Genomic DNA, 12,335 nt, shown 5'->3' on the forward strand with positions numbered 1-12,335 from the left:
CAGCGGGAAGTCAAGACCACAGCTGAAATCTAAGGCCTTTTGTAGCACCCTAATGGACAGTTCTCCTCTTCAGACTATTTTCTAAGACTCTATGCTTGGGCCCTGAATGCTGCAGACCTCCTCACTACCATCCTCCATTACTCATCTGAGCAAGGAGACAGGAGGGAGGAAGAGAGGAGGGAGGGACTGGAGGGATTTGGAGTGACAGACTGAGAAAAACAGAAAAACGATAATGAATGCTAGGGGTTTCGGAGGTTCAGTCGCTGAAATAGAGAACCAGGGATGGGGGAGGGAGACAGAGCCAGAGAAAGTGCCCTTTTAGCTGGGTGATATTTAGTGCTGCGCTGGTCCTTCCTAAGCCAGAACACGCAGAGGAAATAGAACATAGACAAGGCCACCGTGGCCAGCTGTTTAGAACCAATTAAAGCCCGTTGAGTGTGAGAGAAAGAGAGAGAGAGTGAAAGTGTGTGAAACGGACTGTTTCTAGCATTTTCTTGGCCTGCCAGTCTGTTGAAGGTTATCTCCATGATACTGTGGCCCTTCTGTGCTGAGTGTGGCCATGATTGGCGACACCCATGTCCTTTTCACACTAGCAGAGCCGATCCGAGGCCAATCCAACTAATGGAGTAGACCAGCAATTCAACAGCATGGCGATCCAGTTTTGAATAAAGGATTGTGATGATTGTGAAAGAAAATGTGTGGTTTTTGGTTGCAGTGAGATCTGCATTGATTAAATATGATTTGTGACAGTAAAAGGAGCAGTTTCCAGTAGGGTGTGAATTGGTTTTATCTAAATTGATTAAACATAATTTGTAACAGTATAATGAGAAAGTGACAGTGTGAAAAATACTTTTTATACCACTGTCTGGGTCTGGGCCTGCCAGTCTGTTGAAGGTTATGTCCATGATACTCCAGGAAAATACACAAGCCAGCTTCCTATGCTTTGTGTACCATTCAGGTTTGTCTGTCTAGCCTCAACCTGAATGGCAATGAAAAGGAGTGGGAAAGGGCCCATTTGTGCCATTGGTGGTACAGCCTTGTCATATCATGTCATACAGGTGTAGTATCACTAGCCGGCTACCACCCGGTTACTCAACCCTGCACCTTTTGAGGCTGCTGCCATTTATACATAGACACGGAATCACTGGCCACCTTAATAATGGAACACTGGTCACTTTAGTAATGTTTACATAGTGCTTTACTCATCTCATACTGTATGTATATACTATATTCTATTCTACTATATTTTACTCAATGCCACACCGACATTGCTCGTCCTAATATGTATATATTTCTTAATTCCATTCTTTTACTTTTAGATTTGTGTATTGATGTGAATTGTTAGGAACTACTGCACTGTTGGAGCGAGGAACACAAGCATTTAGCTGCACCCGCAATAACATCTGCTAACCATGTGTATGTGACCAATAACATCTGCTAACCATGTGTATGTGACCAATAACATCTGCTAACCATGAGTATGTGACCACTAACATCTACTAACCATGTGTATGTGACCAATAACATCTGCTAACCATGTGTATGTGACCAATAACATCTGCTAACCATGTGTATGTGACCAATAACATCTGCTAACCATGTGTATGTGACCAATAACATCTGCTAAACATGTGTATGTGACCAATAACATCTGCTAACCATGTGTATGTGACCAATAACATCTGCTAACCATGTGTATGTGACCAATAACATCTGCTAAACATGTGTATGTAACCAATAACATCTGCTAACCATGTGTATGTGACCAATAACATCTGCTAACCATGTGTATGTGACCAATAACATCTGCTAACCATGTGTATGTGACCAATAACATCAGCTAAACATGTGTATGTGACCAATAACATCTACTAACCATGTGTATGTGACCAATAACATCTGCTAACCATATGTATGTGACCAATAACATCTGCTAACCATGTGTATGTGACCAATAACATCAGCTAAACATGTGTATGTGACCAATAACATCTGCTAACCATGTGTATGTGACCAATAACATCTGCTAACCATGTGTATGTGACCAATAACATCTGCTAACCATATGTATGTGACCAATAACATCTGCTAACCATGTGTATGTGACCAATAACATCTACTAACCATGTGTATGTGACCAATAACATCTGCTAACCATGTGTATGTGACCAATAACATCTGCTAACCATGTGTATGTGACCAATAACATCTGCTAACCATGTGTATGTGACCAATAACATCTGCTAACCATATGTATGTGACCAATAACATCAGCTAAACATGTGTATGTGACCAATAACATCAGCTAAATATGTGTATGTGACCAATAACATCTGCTAAACATGTGTATGTGACCAATAACATCAGCTAAACATGTGTATGTGACCAATAACATCAGCTAAATATGTGTATGTGACCAATAACATCTGCTAAACATGTGTATGTGACCAATAACATCTGCTAAATATGTGTATGTGACCAATAACATCTACTAAACATGTGTATGTGACCAATAACATCTACTAAACATGTGTATGTGACCAATAACATCTGCTAAACATGTGTATGTGACCAATAACATCTGCTAACCATGTGTATGTGACCAATAACATCTGCTAAATATGTGTATGTGACCAATAACATCTGCTAACCATGTGTATGTGACCAATAACATCTGCTAAATATGTGTATGTGACCAATAACATCTGCTAAACATGTGTATGTGTCCAATAACATCTGCTAAACATGTGTATGTGACCAATAACATCTGCTAAATATGTGTATGTGACCAATCAAATTTGATTTGATTTGGAATTTGATTTGGTTGTCAAAGCAAAATAATCTGGCACAAACATCCTACATCTGTAGCTTTTAATTCTCAATGGGTGAATTCCTAATGGCATTCATGACTTGTCTTCTGCTCAGTGACAAACATGACAAGGTGTGATGAGACACAGGAAACTCTAATAGCCGCTTGGTTTTGGAGCATGAATAGAGACTGGAAGGTACTCATCCACAGATGCTGAACACCATGTATTATCTTGTCAAAAATGAAGCAGTGATTTTGATGTGTGTCTGTCTGTGTGTGTGTGTTCATGTGTGTAACCTTTCTCTGTCGCTTTCTCTCACACACTCTCTCTCTCTAGTTGTGTGTGTTTTCTCTCACACACTCTCTCTCTCTAGTGGTGTGTGTTTTCTCTCACACACTCTCTCTCTCTAGATGTGTGTGTTTGATTTGATTGCAGCTTCTCCGTGAGGTGAGTGGGCATAAAAGAGAAGACAAGAGGTCAAAGAAACTAGGCCATCCACTGGGGAGCCATGGCAACAGCACACAGCCAAGCAGCTGTCAGGTATTGACCTCCACAGCACACAGCCAATCAGCAGCTGTCAGGTATTGACCTCCACAGAGGGAGAAAAGAAGACCCGGAGCAACCCAAAGCAAAAAAAAACATTTATCATTTATTACCATCTAACACCTCTCCACAACACACAGGAGAACTGCCTGGGACAGATATACTACTCTGCACATAGGCCTACATATGCAGTACACTGTACACCAGCATAGCAATCCCAGTTTTGAATAGGATTGTGATTATTGTGTGTGTTTATTTTTTTTTTTTTTTTTGTGATTTTCAATATGGTTACAGGAAGATCTGCATTGATTCAATATTAATACATGACGTTTTCTATATGGGCTGTAAATTTGATTGAATCTGAATGGATTGAATAGGATTTGGAAGTAAATGTGCTGTTTCCGATATGCTTTCATTGACATACCGACGGTGATAGTCAGGGCGTGTGTGATTGCAATGCATTCCTAGTCGCTGTCTGTGAACGATCCAATGGAATATGGTCTGATAGTCTAGTCTAGCTGGTTGCTATGTGTCTTCAACAAATTGATTTCCCCTGATTGTCCTATCTTGTGTCCCAAATGGCACCCTAATCTTCATGGGTCCTGGTCAATTGTAGTGCACTATAAAGTGAATAGGGCCCCGGTCAAATGTTGTGCACTATAAAGTGAATAGGGCCCTGGTCAATTGTAGTGCACTATATAATGAATAGGATACCATTTGGCAGTCATGCCATTTGGGAGACATGTGAGAGGTGACCGTATTGCATCTGTATATTAATGTGTGTACCTTCCTCTCTTAATCCTATTTGGTACCCAGGTGGCCGTCTGACTCTGTCAGGAGAGATCTGTCCGCTCGTAGTGAATGGTCCAATATTGACAGGACACCTCCTGCATCAATGAGCAGTGTTGCTGTGCAGAGAACAGAGAAAGCCCTCCCTCTGAGACGCAGCTGGAATCATTCTGGGGGAAAGTGTGTTTTATCCTATGGTAATTAATGTTAATGTATATCAAGACAATCCAAAAGGTGTTCTTTAGACTAGTTCCTGTCTGTTCAGTATGGAAATAACATTAACAGAAACCTAATGAGAAAGTAGGATAAATATTTTTTTTTATATATAACATAGAGAGAGAGGGAGGGAGGGAGGGAGGGTAGCTTGTGTGATCTGGACCCAGATTTTCAAAAGTTAGCTATCTGGATTTCGCCTATCGGATGGGATTAAAAGCGTAGAAATAGAATGAAGAGAACGGGAGTCCCCATTCAAGTCAATGATTTGTCCGTTCTGTTCATTCTGTTTCTATGTATTTAATCCTATCCGATAGGTGCATTTTTTTGTATCTTGTAACTCTATAGTGTAATTAGTCGTGCATCATCTGATGAACTGCTAAATGTTTCTTTGATAAAGAGATGGGAAAGGTTGGTGCTGGAACCATTTCCAACTGCCGTCTTCATCAGCGAGAGGCGTAATGATGCTCACCATAGGTCCTCTCTCCACGAGGCTGACGATCACATTCTCTCTGGGTAACCTGCTCTGACCCCAGGAGGCATCAACCCTGTCACCTGATCCCTGATCAGTAGATAGACCGAGGTGAAAAGGTGACAGGGAAGGATGAACTTCTTTCATCTCTGGATTGTTGTTCATAATATTGGAGCTTCCCTCATCTTTTTCAAGGGGCTTTGCCGTTTCAAAGGCATGTGTGAAAATGATTTACGAGAAAAGAAGTGTCTGCATTCGCAGTTCTCAGATTCTCAGATTCTGAAAGTCTCTCTCTCTCTTACTCTCTCGCTCTTTGTTTTTCACCCTTTCATGAATACATTTATATATTTCTGTGAAGAGTGTGAGAATGATTGAGCCTCAGTTCCCCGCTGCTCTTTCAAGGTGCATCACCAGTCAGCCAGCAGGCCGTACGTCATTACCAGTGACATTAACAGATGCCACCGCAGAGTCTCAGAACACACTAACACTGTGAGGTTCAAAGAGCCTTATCTGGATAAACATAACAGAGGGAGAGGGAGTGGGATAGAGAGTGCATGTGTGCATGTGTGTGTTCGCGTGCACGCATAAGAGAGACTCAGACTAACACTGTGAGATAAAGAAATGGTTGAGGGTAAATCGAGTCTCTCCACACGTGACGATCTTAATACTGCCTTCTTACCTATGTCATCAATCTCTACCGTACAGAAGTCAGCCATTCAGATAAAACCACTGGTGACTATCGATTAAGGTTCCACACCAGTAAACCTCTCCACTAACACCGCCACGCCAGTAAACCTCTCCACTAACACCTCCACACCAGTAAACATCTCCACCAACACCTCCACGCCAGTAAACCTCTCCACTAACACCTCCACACCAGAAAACCTCTCCACTAACACCTCCACACCAGTAAACACCTCCACTAACACCTCCACACCAGTAAACCTCTCCACTAACACCTCCACACCAGTAAACCTCTCCACGCCAGTAAACCTCTCCACTAACAACTCCACACCAGTAAACCTCTGCACTAACATCTCCACACCAGTAAACCTCTCCACTAACACCTCCACGCCAGTAAACCTCTCCATTAACACAACCACGCCAGTAAACCTCTCCACTAACACCTACACACCAGTAAAACTCTCCACTAACATCGCCACACCAGTAAACCTCTCCACTAACATCTCCACACCAGTAAACCTCTCCACTAACACCTCCACACCAGTAAACCTCTCCACGCCAGTAAACCTCTCCATTAACACCACCACACCAGTAAACCTCTCCACTAACACCTCCACACCAGTAAACCTCTCCACTAACATCACCACACCTGTAAATCTCTCCACGCCAGTAAACCTCTCCACTAACACCTCCACACCAGTAAAACTCTCTACTAACACCTCCACACCAGTAAACCTCTCCACTAACACCTCCACACCAGTAAACCCCTCCACTAACATCTCCACACCAGTAAACCTCTCCACTAACACCTCCACACCAGTAAACCTCTCCACTAACACCTCCACACCAGTAAACATCTCCACTAACAGCTCCACACCATGAAACCTCTCCACTAACAGCTCCACACCAGTAAACCTCTCCACTAACACCTCCACACCAGTAAACGTCTCCACTAACACCTCCACACCAGTAAACCTCTCCACTAACATCTCCACACCAGTAAACCTCTCCACTAACACCTCCACACCAGTAAACGTCTCCACTAACACCTCCACACCAGTAAACCTCTCCACTAACAACTCCACACCAGTAAACCTCTCCACTAACACCTCCACATCAGTAAACGTCTCCACTAACACCTCCACACCAGTGAACCTCTCCACTAACACCTCCACACCAGTAAACCTCTCCACTAACACCTCCACACCAGTAAACCTCTCCACTAACCACTCCACACCATGAAACCTCTCCACTAACACCTCCACACAAGTAAAACCTCTCCACTAACACCTCCACACCAGCAAACCTCTCCACTAACACCTCCACACCAGTAAACCTCTCTACTAACACCTCCACACCAGTAATCATCTCCACACCAGTAAACCTCTCCACTAACATCTCCACACCAGTAAACTTCTCCACTAACACCTCCACACCAGTAAACCCCTCCACTAACAACTCCACACCAGTAAACCTCTCCACTAACACCTCCACACCAGTAAACCTCTCCACTAACACCTCCACACCAGTAAACCTCTCCACTAACAGCTCCACACCATGAAACCTCTCCACTAACAGCTCCACACCAGTAAACCTCTCCACTAACACCTCCACACCAGTAAACGTCTCCACTAACACCTCCACACCAGTAAACCTCTCCACTAACAACTCCACACCAGTAAACCTCTCCACTAACACCTCCACACCAGTAAACCTCTCCACTAACACCTCCACACCAGTAAACATCTCCACCAACACCTCCACGCCAGTAAACCTCTCCACTAACACCTCCACACCAGAAAACCTCTCCACTAACACCTCCACACCAGTAAACACCTCCACTAACACCTCCACACCAGTAAACCTCTCCACTAACACCTCCACACCAGTAAACCTCTCCACGCCAGTAAACCTCTCCACTAACAACTCCACACCAGTAAACCTCTGCACTAACATCCCCACACCAGTAAACCTCTCCACTAACACCTCCACGCCAGTAAACCTCTCCATTAACACCGCCACGCCAGTAAACCTCTCCACTAACACCTACACACCAGTAAAACTCTCCACTAACATCGCCACACCAGTAAACCTCTCCACTAACATCTCCACACCAGTAAACCTCTCCACGCCAGTAAACCTCTCCACTAACACCACCACACCAGTAAACCTCTCCACTAACACCTCCACACCAGTAAACCTCTCCACTAACATCACCACACCTGTAAACCTCTCCACGCCAGTAAACCTCTCCACTAACACCTCCACACCAGTAAAACTCTCTACTAACACCTCCACACCAGTAAACCTCTCCACTAACACCTCCACACCAGTAAACCCCTCCACTAACATCTCCACACCAGTAAACCTCTCCACTAACACCTCCACACCAGTAAACCTCTCCACTAACACCTCCACACCAGTAAACATCTCCACTAACAGCTCCACACCATGAAACCTCTCCACTAACAGCTCCACACCAGTAAACCTCTCCACTAACACCTCCACACCAGTAAACGTCTCCACTAACACCTCCACACCAGTAAACCTCTCCACTAACAACTCCACACCAGTAAAACTCTCCACTAACATCGCCACACCAGTAAACCTCTCCACTAACATCTCCACACCAGTAAACCTCTCCACTAACACCTCCACACCAGTAAACCTCTCCACGCCAGTAAACCTCTCCACTAACACCTCCACACCAGTAAAACTCTCTACTAACACCTCCACACCAGTAAACCTCTCCACTAACACCTCCACACCAGTAAACCCCTCCACTAACATCTCCACACCAGTAAACCTCTCCACTAACACCTCCACACCAGTAAACCTCTCCACTAACACCTCCACACCAGTAAACATCTCCACTAACAGCTCCACACCATGAAACCTCTCCACTAACAGCTCCACACCAGTAAACCTCTCCACTAACACCTCCACACCAGTAAACGTCTCCACTAACACCTCCACACCAGTAAACCTCTCCACTAACATCTCCACACCAGTAAACCTCTCCACTAACACCTCCACACCAGTAAACGTCTCCACTAACACCTCCACACCAGTAAACCTCTCCACTAACAACTCCACACCAGTAAACCTCTCCACTAACACCTCCACACCAGTAAACGTCTCCACTAACACCTCCACACCAGTGAACCTCTCCACTAACACCTCCACACCAGTAAACCTCTCCACTAACACCTCCACACCAGTAAACCTCTCCACTAACCACTCCACACCATGAAACCTCTCCACTAACACCTCCACACAAGTAAAACCTCTCCACTAACACCTCCACACCAGCAAACCTCTCCACTAACACCTCCACACCAGTAAACCTCTCTACTAACACCTCCACACCAGTAATCATCTCCACACCAGTAAACCTCTCCACTAACATCTCCACACCAGTAAACTTCTCCACTAACACCTCCACACCAGTAAACCCCTCCACTAACAACTCCACACCAGTAAACCTCTCCACTAACACCTCCACACCAGTAAACCTCTCCACTAACACCTCCACACCAGTAAACCTCTCCACTAACAGCTCCACACCATGAAACCTCTCCACTAACAGCTCCACACCAGTAAACCTCTCCACTAACACCTCCACACCAGTAAACGTCTCCACTAACACCTCCACACCAGTAAACCTCTCCACTAACAACTCCACACCAGTAAACCTCTCCACTAACACCTCCACACCAGTAAACCTCTCCACTAACACCTCCACACCAGTAAACATCTCCACCAACACCTCCACGCCAGTAAACCTCTCCACTAACACCTCCACACCAGAAAACCTCTCCACTAACACCTCCACACCAGTAAACACCTCCACTAACACCTCCACACCAGTAAACCTCTCCACTAACACCTCCACACCAGTAAACCTCTCCACGCCAGTAAACCTCTCCACTAACAACTCCACACCAGTAAACCTCTGCACTAACATCCCCACACCAGTAAACCTCTCCACTAACACCTCCACGCCAGTAAACCTCTCCATTAACACCGCCACGCCAGTAAACCTCTCCACTAACACCTACACACCAGTAAAACTCTCCACTAACATCGCCACACCAGTAAACCTCTCCACTAACATCTCCACACCAGTAAACCTCTCCACGCCAGTAAACCTCTCCACTAACACCACCACACCAGTAAACCTCTCCACTAACACCTCCACACCAGTAAACCTCTCCACTAACATCACCACACCTGTAAACCTCTCCACGCCAGTAAACCTCTCCACTAACACCTCCACACCAGTAAAACTCTCTACTAACACCTCCACACCAGTAAACCTCTCCACTAACACCTCCACACCAGTAAACCCCTCCACTAACATCTCCACACCAGTAAACCTCTCCACTAACACCTCCACACCAGTAAACCTCTCCACTAACACCTCCACACCAGTAAACATCTCCACTAACAGCTCCACACCATGAAACCTCTCCACTAACAGCTCCACACCAGTAAACCTCTCCACTAACACCTCCACACCAGTAAACGTCTCCACTAACACCTCCACACCAGTAAACCTCTCCACTAACAACTCCACACCAGTAAACCTCTCCACTAACACCTCCACACCAGTAAACCTCTCCACTAACAACTCCACACCAGTAAACCTCTCCACTAACACCTCCACACCAGTAAAACCTCTCCACTAACACCTCCACACCAGCAAACCTCTCCACTAACACCTCCACACCAGTAAACCTCTCTACTAACTCCATGCCAGTAAACCTCTCCACACCAGTAAACCTCTCCACACCAGTAAACCTCTCCACTAACAGCTCCACACCAGTAAACCTCTCCACACCAGTAAATCTCTCCACTAACACCTCCACACCAGTAAACCTCTCCACTAACACCTCCACACCAGTAAACTTCTCCACTAACACCTTCACACCAGTAAACCTCTCCACACCAGTAAATCTCTCCACTAACACCTCCACACTAGTAAACCTCTCCACACCAGTAAACCCCTCCACACCAGTAAACCTCTCCACACCAGTAAACCTCTCCACTATAACACTCCACACCAGTAAACTTCTCCACTAACATCTCCACACCAGTAAACCTCTCCACTAACATCTCCACACCAGTAAACTTCTCCACTAACACCTCCACACCAGTAAACCTCTCCACACCAGTAAACCTCTCCACTAACACCTCCACACCAGTAAACCTCTCCACTAACACCTCCACACCAGTAAACATCTCCACACCAGTAAACCTCTCCACACCAGTAAACATCTCCAAACCAGTAAACTTCTCCACACCAGTAAACCTCTCCACTAACACCTCCACACCAGTAAACCTCTCCACACCAGTAAACCTCTCCACACCAGTAAACAGCTCCACACCAGTAAACATCTCCACACCAGTAAACCTCTCCACTAACACCTCCACACCAGTAAACTTCTCCACTAACACCTCCACACCAGTAAACCTCTCCACTAACACCTCCACACCAGTAAACAACTCCACACCAGTAAACCTCTCCACACCAGTAAACATCTCCACACCAGTAAACATATCCACACCAGTAAACCTCTCCACTAACACCTCCACACCAGTAAACGTCTCCACTAACACCTCCACACCAGTGAACCTCTCCACTAACACCTCCACACCAGTAAACCTCTCCACTAACACCTCCACACCAGTAAACCTCTCCACTAACCACTCCACACCATGAAACCTCTCCACTAACACCTCCACACCAGTAAAACCTCTCCACTAACACCTCCACACCAGCAAACCTCTCCACTAACACCTCCACACCAGTAAACCTCTCTACTTACACCTCCACACCAGTAAACCTCTCCACACCAGTAAACCTCTCCACTAACATCTCCACACCAGTAAACTTCTCCACTAACACCTCCACACCAGTAAACCTCTCCACTAACACCTCCACACCAGTAAACAACTCCACACCAGTAAACCTCTCCACACCAGTAAACATCTCCACACCAGTAAACATCTCCACACCAGTAAACCTCTCCACTAACACCTCCACACCAGTAAACCTCTCCACACCAGTAAACTTCTCCACTAACACCTCTGATGTCCAGTCAAGGCAAATACTTAGACACAATAGTTGTTCTTGAACTAAACAGTGGAAGTTACCACCTTTCTTTCAACAGTCATTGCACAGTTACGGTGGACAGACACGTTTATCTTGTTATCTCTCAGAACAAGCTCAGAAAGGAAACGCCACGTGTACATTCAACCATTTATTAGAAAAGATTACAACGCATAGTCTTGGCGTTAGGCTCTGCTCCTTCAGGGTAGCTCACTGCCAGAGCCAAGCATCATATAAAGATGATAAAATATCTACAGGCAATGAGCACAATAGTCTGAAGGAAGAAACCCAGAACACAGACAGGAGGAGGCTGGAGTGGATATCAGAAAACAGCCAGCATAGTGACTAACAGCTATTTACAGCAGCAGCGCAATGGCAGCAAGATACATCCGGCATTGAGGAAGCATGTGTAGAACTGGTCAACTTAAATAGACCGCATGTGAGTTGTATGAATCCAGTTGGTGTGATATCCGCTGATGTGATCAGCTGGTGGCACCACACTGGCGTACTCCTTCTGAACTGGCCTCACTTCATTCATACTCACTTTTAGACTAGTACGTATAGTCACATGAAAATCATTCTATCAATTAACCCAATAAATTAAATTGCCTGAAACGCAACCAATCCGCCACTCCTTAGACACATTCAGGAACAATGTACTTTACTTCCTCAGTGATTCTGGTCTGGTGTGTACAATTCCTGGTAGCTA

This window comes from Oncorhynchus mykiss, chromosome 7 (genome assembly GCF_013265735.2).
Source record: "Oncorhynchus mykiss isolate Arlee chromosome 7, USDA_OmykA_1.1, whole genome shotgun sequence".
Lineage (NCBI taxonomy): Eukaryota > Metazoa > Chordata > Actinopteri > Salmoniformes > Salmonidae > Oncorhynchus > Oncorhynchus mykiss.